We start from the raw sequence: 6,819 nt of genomic DNA, 5'->3' as shown, positions 1-6,819 counted from the left end.
GGCTGCCTTGGGCTGAATACTGGTATAACACTAGCTGGCATGGATCTATCAAAATGACTCCTTTTGAGGCTGTCTATGGCAGATTACCTCCTAGGTTGTTGACCTATGTACCAGGTACTACTAAGGTGGCTGCTGTGGATGAAGTTTTAAGATCTAGAGAAGAGATTCTAGCACTCTTATAGCATAACCTGCAGCATGCTCAGCAGAGGATGAAAAAATACACTGACTTAAGGAGGTCTGAGCGAACATTGGAGGTGGGGCAGCAGGTTTTTCTTAGGCTGCAAACCTATAGACAGGGCTCTGTGGTGGTTAGGAGAGCTTTGAAATTAGCTCCAAGGTTTTATGGACCCTTTACAGTGGTCAGGAAGATAGGTGAGGTAGCTTATGAGCTGGATCTACCAGCTACTGCCAGATTCATCATGTGTTCCACATCTCTCAACTAAAGGCCAAGATAGGAAGAAGCAATATTGCACTTCCCACCTTGCCGCCTGTGGACTTCAATGGAATTATTCAGCCTGAACCTGAGGCAGTTTTGGATAGGAGGGTCAGAGCTCAAGCTAATCATGCAGTCACTGACTTGTTGATTAGGTGGGCAGGACAAACTGCTGTGGGAAGAGTTTCAAGCATTGAAGAAGGCCTATCCACACCTTTTGGGCAAGGTGTTTTAAAACAGGGAGTAGTGCAACGGGCTGTACCTGAAGAGCTGAGGTGGCATTTCTTATGCCTTCAAGACATTAGAAGACACCTGGCAAGGGTTTGAGAAGGCACGTGGGGAATGGAGGAGCTGCAGCAACTACTTAGCAGTTAGTTGTTATGGTAGTTAGTTTCTGTTAAGTTGTTAGCAGCTAAAGCATAGTATAAAGTCTATAGCTCATTCTGCAATTGGTTAGCTTTTGATGGTTGTAAGTTCATTCTGAACTTGGAGGTAGAGCATCCTTGAAAGGTTCATGGAGGTTAAGCAATCCTCGAAATTGCTTGTTCAATAAAGATCCTTCCATTTCTCTCTCTTTCCCATTCTTTTACATTCTTTCTCTCTTGTTAAAAGCTCAATTACAGTGCATTCATCATCAGCACTGTAACACCCTCCCTCTCTTTCGGACTGGATTTCGCAGGTACTTTCCCCCTGACTATAATACTTCTCAAATCAAATTTTTGTTCTTAGAAAAGAAGCTTTTGTTGTAGCATTCTAATAATTTTCACTGTCTTCCTATTCTTAAAAAGATTCTGGAAATACATTTTTCAACTAAGCTATTAACAATAAATCCTTTCTTTATCAATATGGCTTTATGTATGTAAATCTTTTTTGTTCATGCTGCTCTTTTTTGGACTATTTCTTTTGTTAATATTCTTTACTCCCTCTCATATATTATTGCCTAAACTCTTTTCCTCTTTTTTATCTTGCCCTCATCTTGCGAAACCTTGAATCTTAGCACTTCTATAAGTAATTGTTGGTATTTTTGCCAAAGGTCTTAAGACCAAATAGCAAATTTCCTTCTCTCATAAATAGGGAGATGAGCGTTTAGAAACGGGTTCATTCCCATATGTTTAGTGAGTTGTATATACCTATCAAGAGAAAAGGTAGTTATTGATCTTTCTTGGACGTCTCCTACCTTGAGAAACCCTTTTTTCTCATGATATTGCATCTGCAGGAAGACCAATAGCTGCTTTTTGTTTATGCCTTTTCTTTTCTTTTTGATCTGTTAATGTCTCCCGACCATGAGTCTTCAATCTTCACTGTTGTTTCATTCTACTTTAGTCCATAGTTTGCGATTTCTCTTTCTCGTGCTAAATTTTATTAATGCTAGATTATCCCTCCATAATTATCATCCAGCAACTACTCTTTTATTTCATCATCCCTAATGTGTTCTTAATTTCGATCACATCTTACACACGAAAGGAAATTTTTATTAATTGAAGTCTCAGGTGAATTGATGTACCTATCCAAGCGATCTTGTGGAACAATTTTATTAAGTTGTGGGCTGTGTTCATTGCAGGAGCATTCTAATTTGATATTTCAAAGATTAGAGGAAGTTTTAAGACACAAATTCTGTAGATAAAGGTCCACCAAAGAGTTTTCTAGTCTGAGCAGGTTTTTTGGGTGGGTTGGTCTGAATAGGCTACTACCATATAATTTTTAGATCTCAAGCAAAAGGGTGTTGAGCAGATGTTGGACTACACTTGTGAATACCCATTTAGTATTATATGCTTTAGAGAGTTGGAAGCATGCTTGTATTGGAATATTAATTTATTATGCATAGTTTGCTTTTGTAGTTTAGTTTTTCTATTGTCAGAGTTGTGTTCTTTTTTATTCCCGTGTAGTTTTTCAGGTTCTTGGTCTTTTAGAAAAGAAAAAAGGAAAAAAAAAAAACTTTGATGACCAATAACTAATTTGTAATATGTGAGGGATAGAGTGGCATTGCATGTTCTGCTTGTTATAGCTAAATGTCTCAAGGGTTAGTTCTAGATCATGTATTATAAAGTTCAACTTATGTTCAGAGAAAATGATGTCTCTATTATCTAATTTATCTCTATTAAGCTTGTAGATGAATAACGAAGACTACGAAGTACTCGGGAAAGATTCGGTTGAAGTTGAACCCAACGACGATGTGGTTGAATTAAATACAATAGAAGTAGATGCTTCTATTTCTAAGGGGAAAAAGAAAAAAGGTAAAGAAGTGTAGGAAGACCTCAATTGTTTGAAATTATTTTGATGTCGTTCCTAATGTGGATCCAGATGACGATGCGATTAAGGCAAAATGCAAGCTTTGTGGTCATCAATATATGGCTCAAAGTTCATATGGAACTGGAAATCTAATGCGGCACATTGAATCTTGCGAGAGGAAAAACACTCCTGATGTTAGACAAATGCTCTTAGCTAGAAGTCAAGGATCTATGTCAATAAGTGTCTCTAAATTTTGTCCTAAAAGATATAGAGCATTGTTGGTTGCTGCGGTTATTAAGCATGAGTTGCCATTTTCATTTGTTGAATATGACGGTGTAAGAGAAATACACCCGTACTTGCATAGTGATGCACCAACTATCTCTAGAAATACTATTAAGGCTGATTTGGTTGAGATGCATCTGAGGGAGAAACAAAATGTTAAATCTATGTTGAATGTTTGTCTGGGAGGATTTGTCTAACATCTGATTTGTAGACTTCTTTGACAACTGCTGGATATATGTGTCTTACTACACATTTTCTTGACAAAGATTGAGTATTAACTAAAAGTGTGTTAAATTTTTCATTTACGCCTCCACCATATAATGGTATATCTTTGTTTGAAAAGATATATAATTTACTATAGGAGTGGGGGATTGAGAACAAGGTTTTTACTATAACATTGGACAATGCTTCTTCCAATGATGTTTGTGTTGAGTTGTTGAAACAAAAATTGAACATTAAGAAATCCCTTCTTTGTGAAGGTGAGTTCTTTCATTTGCGTTGTTGTGCTTATATTCTTAATTTGATAGTGCAAGATGGATTGAAAAGAAACAATGATGCTATCCATAAGATTTGAGATAGTGTTAAGTATGTTAGAGGATCACAAGAAAACAAAATTTTCTTCAAGTTGTAAATCAAATGTCATTGAATAGTAATAAGGGGTTCAGACAAGATGTGCCAACTAGATGGAATTCTACCTATCTTATGCTTGAGAGTGCTATTCACTATCGGCGTGCTTTTAGTTATTTGGAGATGACTGATTCTAACTATAAGCATTGTCCTACTGCACTTGAGTGGGATAAAGGTGAAGAATATCAGCAGTTTTTTGGCTTGCTTTTACCAAGCTATATTAGTTTTTTCTAGTACCAAGTATCCACTGCCAACTTATACTTTCTTGTAATTGCCAAGATTTATGTGACTTTGAAGCAACAACTTGTGAGCAAAGATAAGCATAAGAGGTTAATGGAAATTCAAATGATCTCTAAATTTGAGAAATATCAGTCAGAATTCAGTGTAGTGTTGGCCATAGCAGTTATCTTAGATCCTTGTTACAAGCTTCACCTTGTAAATTACTACTATACGACGATTTATGGAATGTTTGATTCTGTAGAGTTTGTGAATGTTCGTGATAAATTATTCTAGCTTTTTGTGGAGTATAGTGCTTCTTCTATAACTTCAAGCTCCATAATTGTTCAGCCCCAAGAACATCGCCAAGAACTAGATTGGGAAACGATAAATAATATTATTAATTTCTTAGCTTGTTAGTAACTTAGTATATATACTCTTAACTACTTTGTAAATTATGTTTATTTAAATTCTCTCTTTTTCATGTAGCAATATTTAGCATTTGGTGGAGTTGATGTTCATTCACAAAAGAATCAATTAGAAACTTATTTGGACAAACCTAGGTCTGTGGATAAGAATGAAACATTTGACATCCTTTCATTTTGGAAAGGAAGTGAATATCGCTATCTTGAAGTAGCTGCTATGGCTCGTGATGTTTTGAGTATTCCTATTTCTACTGTTGCTTCATAATCCATTTTTTGTATTGGTGGACGTGTAATTGATCAATATAGGAGCTCACTCAAGCCTAATATTGTTGAGGCACTAGTTTGCACTAAAGATTGGTTATATGGAGATCAGCAGGGTAATATTCGTTATTTGTATATTTAGTTTATTCATTTACTTATATTATTTTTTGACTACACTATAATAATACTAATTCATTTTTTTTTTTTTGTTTTATATATATACATAGAACACACACAGTTGAAGTTGGATGTCAAAGAAGATGATGTTCTGACAACGGATGTCAATTCCTGTGACATTCCAAATTCATCTGGAGTACAATCTGTTAATATTTTTTAAAATGAGCATATTTGTGCTCTTATGTGTTTAATTCCAAGAGACGTTGTTATTTGAATAGACAATTAAATCTATTAGAGACAATTCCCAAATCATTTACATGTAAACTTTATATTTTGAAATTTGAAATTTGCTATTTGCTATGATGGAGTTTAAAATTACTAATCTTTGTGAATGTTTTTATTGAATGACAATTTGTTAACAATCAAACTTATTATGTTTTTATCATTGTGAATTCTATTAAAATTTGAATTCCAATCATCCAATTGTATTATTATTAGTTATTAAATTATTTTTCCTATTTTTAATTCAAACGGGTCGCGTCGTGTCAATCGGGTTGCTACACCTTGTTCGTGTAAACGTGTCGTGTCATGTACGTGTTTGGGAGTTCAACTCATTTAGCTAATCGTGTCGTGCTCGTGTTTAGGTTAATTGGGTGGCGAGTCATTACAGGTCGTATTCTTGTCTACCCGTCAACCCATTTTGCCACCCTTGTCTAAAATGAGGGTTAAGGGTTGTGTGAGGCGTGTGTTTATATAGGAGAAAAAGCTGAGGGCGTTGTAGGAGAAATTCTGAAAAGGTGTGAGTACTCGTGTACTACGATGTCAAGTGCTCGTATACTGTTCACAACGGGTTAAAAATGATTTTCAGGCATGCAATTTGGGTATTGTCCAAGATTCTGAAAATTGGTTAATGAATGCTCGCGTACAGTAGCAACGAGCACTCGTGTACTGTTTACAAAAGTTTAAGAATGCTTTTCAAGTGTACGATTGGGTAAAAACCATCGGTTAACAAAAAGTCAACGAGTGCTCGGCCTGGTCCCACATGAGCGCTCATGTGGTCCCCCACGCGAGCGTTCTTGTACTGTAGCTCAAAATGCCCAAAATTTTGAAAATGCCATTACAGTTGTTCCTAGTGACCCAAAGTCCAATTAACCCCCTAATCAAGTTGTCTTAAAAGCCTACTTAATTATTTTGGGACACTATACATACATAACTTTTTTCTATGGGCCTCGAAATTGTGCATGTGACTCAATTCCAAAAAGCTCTTTTCGAGGCACACGTCATGGTAAATTGGTGAGTGTCTTCTTTGAGGTCCAAAAATCTAATGTTTTCTCTTTCAAGATAGTATTTCAAGTACTTTATTGTCATTTAAGAAACTTACTTTTAACTTTTGCACCTTGATTGTTCCCATAATCATTATCCTAATAATTTACCTTTTGTTATGGGTGTACAACCGGTTGCGGGTAACGGTTATTTCGTCATAATCGCAACCGCGAGGCCGATTGCGGTTAACTTTAACTCGCAGTTACTGAAGATTGGTTATAAATCGATTTTCATATATAATTTCACCAATTTTCTTTAATATAAAACTCTTCAAATTTGTTATTTCAAAAGAGAAGCAATGTTCATAATTTCATAATATATTGTTAATTCAAACTACTAATGTATTAAGACCATTATTTATTTGTGATTTATCTCATATCTCATATCTTAAATGTGATCCGAAAATCATATATGTTATTCATAATTCAAAACAATAACAAATTTAAAATATATATAAAAAAATAATAATAATAAATAAAAATAAAATAAAAAACCCTACAGCTACGGATCTACTGTTTTAAAGTAATTTTTATTAAAAATTTAATATATATGTAAAGAATTAAGAAGTTAAAATTAAATTCCAAAAACCACGTTTACTAATTATTTTAGAGCCTTATCTGTAAGACTACGGTACTCTCCCGTGGTCCTAGCTACATAATATCCGTACACTCGCACAAACTGAACTAAAAAACGACAACGGTCAGCGGTTACTTCTCACATCCCATCCACTCACCCCGTGGGCCCCAGCAATTCGTGGACTAGATTTAGCGCCTCCACACTCCGGTCAGCACCATTCCCCTGCCCGAATCACCCATCCGCATTTCAACGGCCCAGATCGCTCTCCGACCCACCAAACCTGCTCGACATATAACCCAAGTGTAAAGAAAAAAAGGAGACATGTAAAAA

The sequence above is a fragment of the Corylus avellana genome, chromosome ca2 (assembly GCF_901000735.1).
Source record: "Corylus avellana chromosome ca2, CavTom2PMs-1.0".
Lineage (NCBI taxonomy): Eukaryota > Viridiplantae > Streptophyta > Magnoliopsida > Fagales > Betulaceae > Corylus > Corylus avellana.
The sequence above is the reverse complement of the archived record's forward strand: the minus strand, read 5'-3'. Positions refer to the sequence as shown.